Genomic DNA, 14,416 nt, shown 5'->3' on the forward strand with positions numbered 1-14,416 from the left:
CTGCTCTCCCAGTTGATCACCAGAGTTGTGTTCCCTTTAGTGGCTTTTTCTTCTTTGCAAACCAGGGACCCCTGCTGGCCACATTTAGTTTTGCAGTCTGTGGTTGGCTAGGCTAGGTTCTTCCCCGTCTCCAGTTCTTTTTCTTTCTTTCTCTTTCTTTCTTTCTTTCTTTCTTTCTTTCTTTCTTTCTTTCTTTCTTCTCTCTCTCTCTCTCTCTCTCTCTCTCTCTCTCTCTCTCTCTCTTTCTTTCTTTATTTCTTTCTTTCTTTCTTAAAACAGAATTAATTCACTTTATTTTTCTTGTAAAAACTTATGTGGTAGCCACAGCTGGAGCCTGGGTCCTCTGAACAGACACTCTGGTGTGGGTTTTCACAAGATGATCAGTGAATTCCTGATAAGGAGACTTGGTGAACACAGTTTCTTTCCAGAGATTTGGTGTCAGGTAGCTGTAGGTCTTGGAAATGGCATCAAAAGTGGCCTTGGCAAAGTTGCCCAGGGTGGCAGTACAGCCCCTGGCTGATGTGTAGTAGTCATCAATGCTGGCCATGATCAGTAGCTTCTTGGGCACAGGAGCTGAGACAATGCCAGTGCCTCTGGGGGCAGGGATGAGACCACCAAAACAGAGCCACAGCAGCTTGTCACCTTGCAGGGAACAGTATGTGGCTTGCCAATCTGTTCCCCCAGTAGCCTCTCCGCACAGGGATGATGGAAAGCTTGGCCAAGATGATGGCCCCTCGGATAGCAGTGGCTACCTCCTTGGAGCACTTAACACCAAGACCAATGTGACCATTGTAGTCCCCAGCAGTGACAAAAGCCTTGAACCTGGTCCACTGGTCAGCCCGTGTCTGCTTCTGCACTGCTGCCTTTCTGCAAGACGTTCTAACAGATGGTATATAATGGTGATTGGAGCTGCCACACTTTTTCTTCCTGCTCTGAAATCAGGCAATTATAATGAGTGGAAATGTGGAGAGACTGCAGTCTTCAGCTTAGTTGGGGAAGAAGATGGTGGTCATGTACAACTGGTGTCTCTTGCTCAGGAGCATCCTGTTAACTGTTACACCGAGGGTATCAGGAAAAGCACCCAGTCCTCTGCTCCCTGAGTCACCCAATGAACAAAGGAAGAAAGAAGAGACTTTATGCCCAGAGGAGTATCAACTATGGCTTTATGTATCAAATTGAAATATTCAGTCCCACAGCCAAGTGAAAACTTCTTGGTTTCAGTCATAAATAAGCAAAATCCCAACACTCCTCAGTGACTGTGAATAAGCAGGACATAACAGAGAGAGCTTGTGTGTAGCTGTGAAGGGCAGCTTTGAGGTGGAGGTGAAGGGTTGCTAAGAATCGAGGCTGGTTCTTAAGCTCGCTGCAGCTCATGCCTTTGGCCCAGCGTGGGACTACACAAAGTGGCAGTGTGCCTGCCAGCCCCGTTTCACACGGGCAAGAAAACAAGCAAAACTCATTCTGTGAACATTAAATTCAACCAAACTGTAAAGTTTTAAAATAGAAATACAAGATGTGTTTGCAGTAGTGTTTCTTCCCAGAGTTTTTATTCAGAAGTCATGATTATTAATTACTAATTCATAATTACTGCTTCTTTTGAGAAGGGTTTCCCATGAAACCCTGGCTGGCCTGGAACTTGCTATGTGCCCAGGGGAGCTTTGAACTCTGAGCTTTTAACAGAGAGATTCACTTACTTATGCCTCTTTTTTTTTTTTTTTTTTTTGACATTAAGTCTATCACAGAGCATGATCATATTTTCTTTCTTTTTTTAATTAAACATTTTTATTTTTGCATATACATTTATATTATTACACTTATATACAATAAACTACCTATAGCAATAAGAATCATGACACAATCAGGAATTATATAAATGTTATATTCTTAGTGTTTTGGCTATTTGTATTTGACAGCCTTGAAGAAAACATCTTTCCTATCTTGGTGTGTATAAAATTCTGAATGAAAATCAATATCTATCATATCTCGTCATTATAAACGTAAAACATCTATCTAGACCTAAAAACATCTTAACTTGTAAACAACTAAGTTTAATTGTAAAAATAAGCTATCTGGTCTTCAACTCCATCAGAGACTTGAGAAAGAATAAAATTGATTATCTGAGTGTACAGGGAGTACAGGTTAGCAGCTTCCCAAATGAGAAGATGTCAGAGACAATTTGCTGTCTGAACAGCCACCCAAAACTCTCTATAACAACTGAGCATCATCTTCAGGCATCTTCAGGCACCGCAGGCATCTCAGGCACTTGTGAGGCAGGCACTATTGAGGACTTGCTTACCCTGTCTTGGCAGAGTTTGACCATCAACTCTGCCTGCATCTAAGCTTGCCCTTTTTAGGCAGAATTATATCTGTAGTAGAAATGAGGACATTTTGCTCAGTGGCTTGTTTGCCACATTTGAAGCCATCTTGATAAGGAGGTCCTTTGATGCTCATCATCCTCTTTGATGTAGACTGAGTGTTGCCAGTATTTAACCTGTCTCATGGTCAGTGAATCTTTAATAACATTTTTAAATGCTATATTCTGTATGTCTCTGAGGCTTTTGAAGATCTTGTCTATTTTACCTTATCTATCTATACAACCATATCTATCTGTTGTGCCTAAGATGTATATTCTTGTGATAAAAATAGACTAGTAATTGATATGACCATTATTTGATCAACTAACAATTAACTTGTATAACTTATTTATCCTGAACAGCCTGCAATAGCACTTTCAAAAGTACTGGAAGTAAACATTATATCACAATTGAGTCATATGGGTACAATACCTCATATTAGAGTAGAAATAACTCTAGTGTGTGTGAAGAATAATCTTACATTTGAATTCTATACCACTGTATCTAAAATTAAACTTATTTTGCTTCTATATACAAAATTCTATACAGTGAATTAAAAATAACCTTGTGAGTGACAATTGAGGCATTAAGTTGAGGAGTAGACCCACTAATCTACTTTTTGTTCTATCTTCCCTATATATTTCTATATTCTCCCTTTTTTCTTTTCAACCCCTATCTCCAAACCTAAGAATGGGAAATAAAGGAGAAGAGAGACATCCCTGCATCCAACCTTGCTTTCTCTCTAAATAAGACCAATAATAACTTATAACCAATTCCCATAGAAAATAACCCTCTATAGCCCAATAAGGCAACTAAAAACCTACCTGACCCCCCTTAAAGAAAATGGGGTATCATTCTCTTAAGGTTTCTTCTGGCTGATTTAGGATGAAAGATACCTTTGTGGGGGCCCATATAAAATTGGGGAAATGGTTAAACAAGCTAGGGATAGCATTTGTGGTTCAGTTTCTAAAATTTGAGAAATTCCAGGCTGAATTAGAGTCCTGTGTGGGACGTTGTGAAATGCTGGACCAATTGGGATTGGAAGCTTTCTTCGAAGGTGTCATGGGACCTGTTTTGTTCTGGTGAGGAACAGCAGCTGAAGCACTTGGTGCTGGGAGTCAGCATCACTGGTATTTTGTAGCTCTCAGTTTGGTCTTTAAGTCGCTGTGCAGTCCTGGTTGTCCTGCTAATCAGATACAGTGTACGATCGACCCCACCATCTTGGATCCCCTGCTTATGCCTCTTGAGTTCTGGGATAAACGTGTTCCCCACTACACCCGGCTTCTTAGAGGCTTTAATACAATGTCTCAGTTCAGTGTGTTTAATCCCGTAGGAGCTAGCTAGTTATGAAGTGGCTTTCAACTGTGTGTATTTCAATATTCCCAGATCTTAGTACCGAGAGATTTCTACTGGGGATGCAAACTATAATCGATTTTATAGCAAATTACTTGTTGAAACATTGGGTACGCCAAGTCATGCATGGCATGTATTGACAGGCGCTCAACTCCAGTGAGACGATTAATTCCACTGCCCCCCCCCCCCCATCCCCAGGTTTCTAGCTAGTTCTTTCAAGAGCATTTCAGTGGTTGACTAATGTCCCAGTTTGCTCAGGCTGCCAATGAAAACATCACATGCAGGGTAGCTTTTTCTCTCATAGTTCTTGAGCCCAGGAGCCCATGGTTAGGGTCCCGGATGACCTGGGCTATGGTGACAGCACTCTTCCTGGTTTGCCAATGGCTTCTTTCCCACTGTGTCCTCACGTGGCCTTCCCTGCTGTCATGTCTTGCTTGTGTGCCGAGTGCCTTGCAGGCAGGGAAGACGACCAGGGTGAGGTAAGAATATTGACTCAGCTCGGCCTGCTTTCATCGTGACTGATGCTGAACCACAGTTTGCAGAGTCTGGCCCAGCTCAGTTTTACTTTGGCTGCATTTAAACACAGCACAATTTTGGGGAAAAAAAAAAAAGTTTTCTGATAGCAATGAACTCAGGCCCAAGTATACAACAATTTACAATGTGTTTCTGTTGAGATTCTTTACAAAATATATCTGGCTTCTTATACAGTTGACTCAAGATTTGGGGTCTAGGGAGAGTGACTGAGACCTGTGGGTGTCAGAATTGTCCTGGCTCTAAGATAACATAGAAGTCAGTTAGGCTGTTGTAAAATACAAGTGACATCATTCATAAGAATGGGTTTAATGTTCTAAAAGCAATGCTCAAGAAGATTTAGGGAGAAAGGGTCTGGAATAAGGAAAAACAAACAGTGGGAGATACGGGCAGAGCCTGTCTCAGACACCAAAGGATCACCAGGTTCTGAAACTACTTCATTCTTGGCATTTCAGGAAGGAGCAGCTGCAACCTCATTCCACTGAGGAGGTAAGCAGTGTGTTTAAGTTTCCTGGCTCCCCAGGGCTTATCTGTGCGCACACGTCTGCACAAGGCCTTTTTGCCCTCTGTATGTACAGGCACAGATCCAGACTGTTTAGAGCCCCACCCACAGCCCCCACTCCCACCCCACTCTCCCTCCCCACTCCCACCCCCACTCCCCACCCCACCCCAATCTCCCAGTATTATTAAACCTTGTTTTTTTCAAGGCTCCATCAGCAATTGTAGATAGACTAAGGGCAAGGAAGGGCCTGGACATTTTCTGTTTCTTTTTCTTTTCTTTTCTTTTTTGCAGGGTTGGAGTGGGTTCACAGATGCTCTATTTGTAGGACCTGGTGGTTAGCACTCACATATGGATGCTGGTTGCCTTTATCAGCTCCGTAGAATTTTACCTACCATTGTGAAAACTGACTTACCAATCATATTGTAACTGATGCTTTATTTTTGGGCAAAGGCACTCCCCAACTTAATATGACGTTGCTCCCGACCCCCTTTTTACTGAGGCAGGGACATCAGGGCCGTTCTTTTTGTGTGTGAGCCTGTTGACTTTACTGCTGTGCCGTTTCTTCCCCTCACGTGCCTCATGTTCATTTATTGAAGAGTTTGTCTGTACCGGGACCGGGCTTAAGTTTTATTGATGGGTAGTTTTTTTTTTTTTTTTTTTCCATCTTTATGTGGTTTAGAGAGTAAACAAACTTAACAAACTTCGAAAAGGTGGCTCTGGTAAAGGCCTGACTCAAACATTGGCTACTGCTGTGGTGTGACTAGACGATGGCCCCATGCCCTGGCTCACGTATTTGAACACTTGGTTCCCAGCATGTGGTGCTGTTCTGGGAAGCAACGGGACTTTTTGGGGATGGGGCCTACCTAGAAGACTTAGGCCATAGGGGACAGGCCTTGAGGGTTATAGCCTAGCCGTACTTCTGCTCCCTTTCCTTGATGCCTCCTGCTGCACAGGGAGGGGTTCTCCACCCACCATGGCTTCCCTGAAGGATAACCGAGCCCTTTGCAATGGGGAGCCAAAGCGATCCACTCTTCCCTTACGTTGCTTTTTGTCAGGTATTTGCCTTAGTGATGAGAATAACTAATAATATCAATTCTTGTCACTTTTCTTACACTGCACAAAAGTGTGTCATATGCCTGGAACATCATGGCACAAGAAGAGGTACTGCATTGGGAGTGCCCTCTGGGGGATTCTGGGTACTTATTCTTCTGCCTATTAGTTGGTCATGATAAATATGTGACTATTCAGCATAAACTCAGTAAGGAAGCCCTTACGTCTTGAAGTTCAAAATAAAGTTTTAAAAAGAAACATTTTCAAGGAGCTACCTTGAAATCTTAGTCTTGTAAAACTTAAATGTAAACATCAAAGTACTCAGGTCAACTTACTCAGGGGTGTTGGAAGCTTAGACTGAATACCGTGGCAGCCATGTTCAATCTCAAGTAGAGCTGAACAGTATGTATGATTTTGGTATTCTTGCCTCTGTTATTCAAGTGGCTCACATCTTAAAATTTAAGTTATTTCTTTCTGACATCTCTTGGTACTTCAGGTTTGCAGCCATGTCATGGCAAATAGGGGTTTGCCAACAGCTCCCTGCCAAGCAGAAGTGCCCCTTGACTCCCATAAAATAATGAAGTAGCAGACACCAGAGCAAATGCTGGCCTCTGAGCATAGATGTGGACTTTGAATATGATTTAGAGCAGCTTTAGGGAAGTGCAAGATAAAAATAGCTTGAGGAAGCAGTGAGTTCCATCCAGTTTTGGGCCATGTCTACCCTAGACTGTCTATCTGTGGATTTGGCAGGACCGTCTGATGACAATGCATCTCCACTTCCTTGGTTTCTATTAAAATCAACTTGGTCTGGGAAAGGAGTTTTTAGTTCATTTGATTTTGTGTTATAATCTATTACTCTCATATTCTTTATTTTTTTAAGACAAATCATCCTGAGACCAAACTTGATGGGAAGTACTTGTCAAAGGGAAGATACATATTGCACAAAACATCTAATTCTAACTTTATTTTCATATAGCATTTGGCATGTGCTTATTTCCAGTGGCAGCTAATTAAAAATGGAAAGTAAAATGCCACATGCAGAGTTTCTCTTTGAAATGATAGGCGCTCAGCCCGTTTTTATGTGTTTTTTATCAGAGATTTTTGCATTATAATATGGCAGACAACTTGCAAAAGTGAGCCTAGATGTGGTTCAGTGTTCTGCTGCTCAGTCCCTCGGAGTGTCCAGGAGCCACAGACATAGAGCAGAGTCCAGAACAGAAACAGGTGGGTGGGGTCTGTGGGATTTCAGTCCAGCTGGAAGTGTGGGATGGAGGGGGAGGGGAGAAGACCTTCTCTGAGGATCTTAGTGTTACAGCTCTGTTAGACAACAGTCATTTAAAAAAGCGCTGAGTGTTGTAGGGAAGAGTAGGGGCCCCACAGGGAGACCATCAAGGCCTTTGGATGCGGACACAGCGAAGGCTGCACAAGCTGATGCACCAAACAAGGACAATGCATGCAGAGCACCTAGACCCCTGTTCAGATGTGGCTGATGGACAGCTCATTCTCCGTGTGTGTGTGTGTGTGTGTGTGTGTGTGTGTGTGTGTGTGTGTGTGTGTCTTCTGCTGAACCTCTGACATGCACTCTGGTGCCCACAATTTGGTCACTGCCCCCTTGGCAAGACAGTCTTGCAGGCACACAGAGGAAGAAGATGCAGGCTATCCTGATGAGACCTAATAGGCTGTGGCCAGACAGTTGGGCTGGGAGGGACTCCCCACATCTGAGGTCTAGGGGAGGAGAATAGGGTAGAAGAGGGAGGGAGGGAGGGAACGGGAAGATAAGAGCGTGGAGATAACAATCCGGATGTAATGTGAATAAATTATAATAAATAAAATATTCATTAGAAAAAAACAGTTGTCTTAGGTGGTATTTAGTGAGACAGCTTATGTGTGCTTATTCAGTGTGGGCAGGGACTATATAAGCTTTGGGCAGTGAGGAGGAGTTCCAGGGCTAGGATGCTGGTGATGGTCTATTTGCATCCTGGTGCCAGGCTTGAGTATTAAGGAAACAGGGGGTTGCAGCTACATGCGTCAGGGCTTGCAGGCTCAGAACCGGGTGGGGAGGGGGGCTCAGGGAGAGCGATCCTTACTCCTGCCCATCTCAAGAAAGAGATTTCTGGGGTTAGGATGTGTCTCCACCCCACTCTAGTTAAATGCCAGATTTCTTGGTGGCCCAGTCCATGAGCCCCACATTTAGACATCACAGAAACCATACTTTTTTTTTTTTTAAACACACTGCTTATCTTTTCTTGTTATTTTATCTTTGTAATTGTCTGAATGGTTCTATTTCATCCACCATTCTTCAAGGCCTTACATTCAGCTCTCCACTTGATTCACTCTATTGTTGCAGATTTTTTTAAACTACCTTTCCCCAACTGACTAAAATGTTTATTTCCAGTATTTATGTTGAAGAGCTTTCTCCCTAGTGTCTCCTCTTTTCACTGAATTCCATTTTGCCAGCCTATATTGGCTTCTTGTTTTATTCAGTTATTTGGTATGTTACCCTTGAACTGATTTAGGAATTTACTCAAGGCCTCTTTGATTTCCTTGAGCAAGTACTCACAATCATTCTTTTGAAGTCTTTGAGATTTAATTTAACCTGTGCTCACTGGAGGCCATTACTGTGAGATTAGTGATTCTTAGGGGAGTCACAGCGTCTTGGTCTTTTCTTTTCTTTAACATTTCATTGTTTTTATTTGAGGTTTATGCATCTAGGATTGGTTAATTTGTTTTAATTTTTAAATTATTTGTGCTATTTTAGTGTACCTTTAGCATTCAGGTAGGACAATGTAGTAGGTTTGAGTTGGTTTTTTTTTTTTTTTTTTCACTGAACTAGTTAGTATAGCCCAGTAATTAGACCATCAGCCGGTATATTCAGGGCACCAGGAATGATGCTCAGTAATACACTGAGGGTCTGAAACTATCTGCAGAAGCAACGAGAACCAATGGATAGGCCCACTATAAAAAAAAAACAGCAACAGCCAATTAAAAAAATAGTTCCTTTCAATATCATAGTCTTAGCAAGTTAAGGAATGTGGGTAATACACTGTTTTTTGGAGTTTTTATTTGTTTGTTTTGAGATAGAGTCTCACTATATAGACCAGGCCAGCCTGGAACACACAGAGATCTTCTTGCCTCTGCCTCCTGAGAGCTGGGATTAAGGACGTGTGGTACCATGCCTGGTGATAGTTTATTGTATTTGCCAAGATTATTATGTTTATTAAGTTAGCAATTACTAAGGGTTTGAGTGGAAAGAAAATAAGCAGCTAAGACTAGAGCAGCAGTTCTCAACCTAGGGGTCATGATCCCTTTGGGGGTTGAACGACCTTTTCACAAGTGTTGCCTAAGACCATTGGAAGACACAGATGTTTGCATCATGATTCATCACAACAGTAAAATTACACTTGTGAAGTAATAACAAAAATAATTTTATGGTTGGGGCTCATCACATAAGAATCTGTACAGAAGGGAGCAGCATTCAGGAGGTTGGGAACCCTGAACTAGAGATTCCAATTAGAATGAGAGGAAGGAACAAGGAAGCAAAGTAAACAGAAGGGACAACAGAACAGGGGACAAAATGAGGCAGCACTGGCTCAGTGAAGAGCCAGAGAGAAAGAGCCCAGGTGTCTGGTGGCTAAAACAAGGAGCCTTTAAACTCCGGTCACTCTGTGTTCTTTGGGAAAGTCTAAGAAAAGGACAAAGAAACAACAAAGAGAGAAAGAGAATGGAGCCTGCCAAAGCTGACCGGTGGAACCAGCGTTAAGAATTAGGGAAGAGACAGAAAAGTGAAGTGAGCCATGTGCACGGTCTGAAGATGAGTGCTACTTTTTCTTTTCTTTTTAAAGATTTTCTTTTATTATATTTTTGGCATATACATTTATATTATTACACATAAATAAAAAAAGCCACATAGAGCAAGAAGAACCATGAAACAATCACAAATTATATAAATGTTACATTCAGGGTGTTTTGGCTAATAGTATTTGGCAACCTAGCAGAAAATATCTTTTCTATTTTGGTGAGTCTAAAATTCTGAATGAAAATCAATATCTCTATCATATCTCATCTCTATCAACTTAAAACATCTATCTAGTCCTAAAAACATTGTCACTTCTAAACAACTAAGCTTATTTGTAAGACTAAACTATCTGGTCTTCAACTCTAGCAGAGACTTGAGAAAGAATAAAATTTAATTACCTGAGTGAACCAGGCATGCAGGTTAGCAGCTTCCAAAATGAAAAAAACGACAGAAGCAGTTTACTGCCTGAACAGTCACCCCAAACTGTCTATAACGTTGAAGTATCATCTTTAGCCTTCTGGCCCAAAATGTCTGACAGACATATTTGTGAAGCAGGAACTGTTGAGGACTTGCTTACCCTGTCTTGGCAGACTTTGACCGTCAACTCTGCCTGCATCCAAGCTTGCCCATTTTTAGGCAGAATTGTGTCTGTGGCAGAAATGAGGAAATTTTGCCCAGTGGCTGCTTTGGATGAGGTTGAACTCAGGGATGTCTCTCTTTTCCTTCCTTTCATGGGTATGGAGACAGGGGTTGAAAAGAAAGAAGGGAGATATAGAAATATATAGGGACGACAGAACAAAAAGATTATTGAATCTTTTCCTTAACCTAAGTCCCTATTTGTTACTAACAAAGGTTATTTTTAATTCATTGGTATAGAATTTTGTATATTGATATGAAATAAGTTTAATTTTGATACATTGGTATAGAATTCAAACTTAAGATTATTCTCCATACACAATATATATACATATACATGCATATATATATGTATGTATGTATGTATATATATTTCTACTCTGAGTGCTGCTTTCAATCTTGCCTCTGGCTATTCTTTTCAGAGCTCCCAGATGCTTGGTAAGCCCAGGACATCCCTTCACAGAATGATGGCAGGTGTTGGTCATGCATCTGGCTGGCCTTTTTCTGGTCAGGTTGCAAAACGAGAGGCCTTTCTGAGGTTGGGATGTATTTGGGGGAGCCATACTGTGACGCAGAAAAACGACCTTCCTTCCTAACTGATTCAGTTCTGACCCAGGTTTTCCACCTGCCAACGAGAGGCCGAGGTTAGGTTTCAGCATGCAGTCCCATGATGCTTTTCTGGGTTTCCAGAATGTTCAGTGCTCATCTTTTTCCTCTGGGGTACCAAGCAGCTGATTTGCCTGTTCAAGTACTGAGAGGAAAGCATTTTCTGGTGTCTCCTTCCTGTTGTGTGTCAGTGCAGCTGCCATGCTCAGCTTTTGTCTCTCACATTTCCCTCTCATACTGCTTTTTAAAAATGTCTGTTACCGAAAGTGTGCTGGAGATTTTTTTTTTTTTTTTTTTTTTTTTTTTTTTTTTTTTTTTTTAAAGCGCCCTGTCTTCAGTGGCTCAGGCTCTCAGAACAGGCTACTCCTTCTAGAATGGAGTGAACTGGGAAGTCCTCTCCTTTTGTTCTGCTTTGCAAAGTTTCCTGTTTTACTTGGCTACTAAAGCTAGAGATTGCTGTCACCCCTCTCTTACAATGACTGTTCTTAGCTATCTCTGGGTTTACTCTCCATGTCTGTGTGCCACTCATCTCCTGAAAGTACAAATCCTTTTTAAAGTGTGCAAAAACATATCAAATGAATATTCATAGAGATAAAATACCTCAATATCATTAGTAAAGATAAATATATGCTGTCCATCAAATGGAATCATGCACAGCGGCGAAGGTCAGTGGTCTCCCACTATAAACATTAATGTGAGGAGTTTCATAAAAATAATATCAAGCCCCCAAAGCAAATTTTGCATGCTATAAATGCATGCAATCGTCTGTGAAGAGATGACCTGGGCAAAATGAAACCTTATCGTGTACAAGAATATGACAATACCATTACAATTACAACCAAAAGCAAGACAATGATAAACCCAAGCATTAAATGGCAAATTATCCCATGAGAATGGACTCAGTGAAGGGAAAATGCAATAAGATGTGAGGTCTCTGAAGGGACAGGTAATGTTCATTTTTTAAGTTAAATGCAGGAAGCTTGAGTTTTTTCTATTGACTTATAAGTTCTTTTAACTTATATGTGTATACATATGTACACTGCACATGCATCTACAAGATGAGTGAAATAATTGATTGACAGTACACTGCAATCACTTTCCTGTGGTTTGGAATAAAGATCCCAGAGTCAGAATCAAACATAAAAAATCAACAACAACAATGCAGTTTGAAAGACAGTGCCCAGTGCCTCCAAAGTGACTCTATGATGTCATGGATACCGACGTCAGTGGCACATGTGAACAACTTAGACCCATATTCTTGGGTGTATCAAAAGCAGATGCTGGGACACCCACTTGCAATAGCTTTGAGCTACACTTACCTAGAATGCTAAAAAGGGACAGTCGAAAGATGTTTTTGACTGCTCTGTCAACTATCCAATTCCCTCTTGTCCTTAGTTTCATGTTCCCAAACTATTGGCTGCCTTCCCACATCAGTGCAATGCATTTTTAGAAGAAATGTTTTTAAGTAGCACATTCTCAGGCCCCCTTTACTTCCTTTTCTATTTAAACATTTCCATGTTTAGTTCCTCTTCTTTGTCTTCTATTCATGGGCATCTGATACTTTATGTAGTCATCACTTTCTTCTTCCTTATTATCATTTGTTATGAATGTTCAACTGAATCTTTTATATCAGCAGATATTGGGGTAAATCTTCTGGTTAGTCAGGTTTCTGATGCTGTAAAAAAAAAAAAAAATGGAGGTAATAAACTTACAATGAGAAAAGGCTCATTTTGGCCCACAGTCTTGAAGGCCCAGTCTATTATCGATTAGCCCCAGTGTTTTCTGGACTGTGGTGAAGTAGTAAATCAGGTAGAAACACATGTTGTACCAAAAACAAACAAACAAAAAAACCCCAAGAAAACAAACAAACAAAAAAACCCAAACCATGTAACCCATAGCTAAGACTGAGAGAATGAGATCATGGCTCTACAGTCACTTAAAGGACATCCCACTCCACCCAAACCAGTTCAGCTTCTAAATTATCTCAGATCAGTGCTCAGGATGATAAGAGTTCCCCCGACAACAACTCCTGATAAATATTTGTTGAGAGAAAAGAACAGTCATTAGAAAAAGACCCCAGTGCCCATCAGTGTTGGCAGCTTGCAAGTAGATCTGTACAGAGCGACTGAACTGATGCTGGCAACTAAGACCCACCTGCCCAGGAGTACTGCACCTCTCTTGTTCTGTAGATGGCTTTCCTTTTATATATTTACTCCTGGTGACTATGCTACCAATAGTATATTAGCCAAGGCTGCATTCCCTTCTGCAGAGCCTCCTGAACGTAATAGTGGAAATCCCATGTTCAGTCATGAGGAGGAGAGGTGGGAGTCTAAAATGAAATGACGAATATGTATCAAGGATTCATCAAGCATAGAAAGACGGTAAGCTGTCATACACAAATGTGATGAACATATGTAGGGCTGGTGCGATGGCTCAGTGACTTGCCAACAAGCCTGATGAACTGACTTTGATCCCTGAAACCCTCATGACTTCTGCAAGCTGTTCTTTGACCTGCACACAGGTCTCCCCACTCCCCCCAAAAAACCACGATAATATTTAGTGTCATTAGTGTATGGGTACTGATTGGTCAGAATGGAAGCTGCCAGTCAAAACAGGTGCCGTTCGCATCTGCAGATAACATTTCTGGCTTTGGAAATTATGAAACAATGAATCCAGGAACTTAAGAACATCAACCTTTTAGGGCTGGAGGTAGAGATAGCTTAATGGTAGAGCTATATGGTACTTGGCTGGGGTTAATCCCCAGCACCAGAAAAAAAAAAGTCAAAAGAAAAAAAGAATATCAATATTGTGTTACATGTAATTTTTTTTTGCATACACAAAATAAGAAAACTGATTCAGGAGGCAGAAGTGGGACAGCCTCATTAATTTGAGTTGTAAATGAAAATTTCAAGAGTTTCCTACTACATAGAAGGCACCTGAGGTAATGGGATTAAAATGTATTTTCTAAAGCCTGGCGTGACAGTGCATACCTATAATTCCAGAACTTGGGGAGGCAGAGGCAGGTGAGTTTGAGGCCATCCTGGTCTACAACAGTGAGTCCTGGACAGCTAAGGCTACATAAAGAAACTCTGTCTGGGAAAAACAATGTCCTCCCTCCCTCCCTCCCTCTTTCTCTCTCTCTCTCTCTGGCATGAGCTAAGGTAAAAACTTTGGATTTGGGAGACAAGGAAGTGGACAACAAAGAGGAAAATGAATGGAAGAGAGCAGGAAAGGAGGAGACAGAGAGCTGATGCAGAGAGGGATGGGTCCTGAGACTGAATAAGGAAGAACAGGAAGAAGGGCATAGCAAGTAAAACCGTTTTTCCCTTTTAGATTCAAAGAAATCATGGGTTAGGAAGAAAGCAAGAGACAAAGTAGGGATTGCTGCCAATTGAATTCAGTGAAGCAATTAAACAGGTGAGGGAACGGGATGAAGGGTGTGAGCGGGGCATCTCACAATGCAGTCCTTAAACTTGCTCCCTCCACAGGGACACAGGTTGTGATGTACATAGCACAGAGCTGGGTAAAGGGATAATTGTATCAAAGTTGCAAGAAGAGAGGCCAGACAAGAAATGGCTTAATCTCAGA

At 41.5% G+C, this 14,416-nt stretch overlaps 1 pseudogene; it reads right to left on the reverse strand.

The window, feature by feature from the left end:
• Nucleotides 1-310: 310 nt before the first annotated feature.
• Nucleotides 311-6,167, reverse strand: LOC127193632 (40S ribosomal protein S2-like; annotated as a pseudogene).
• Nucleotides 6,168-14,416: the final 8,249 nt, after the last annotated feature.

This window comes from Acomys russatus, chromosome 9, assembly GCF_903995435.1.
Source record: "Acomys russatus chromosome 9, mAcoRus1.1, whole genome shotgun sequence".
NCBI lineage: Eukaryota > Metazoa > Chordata > Mammalia > Rodentia > Muridae > Acomys > Acomys russatus.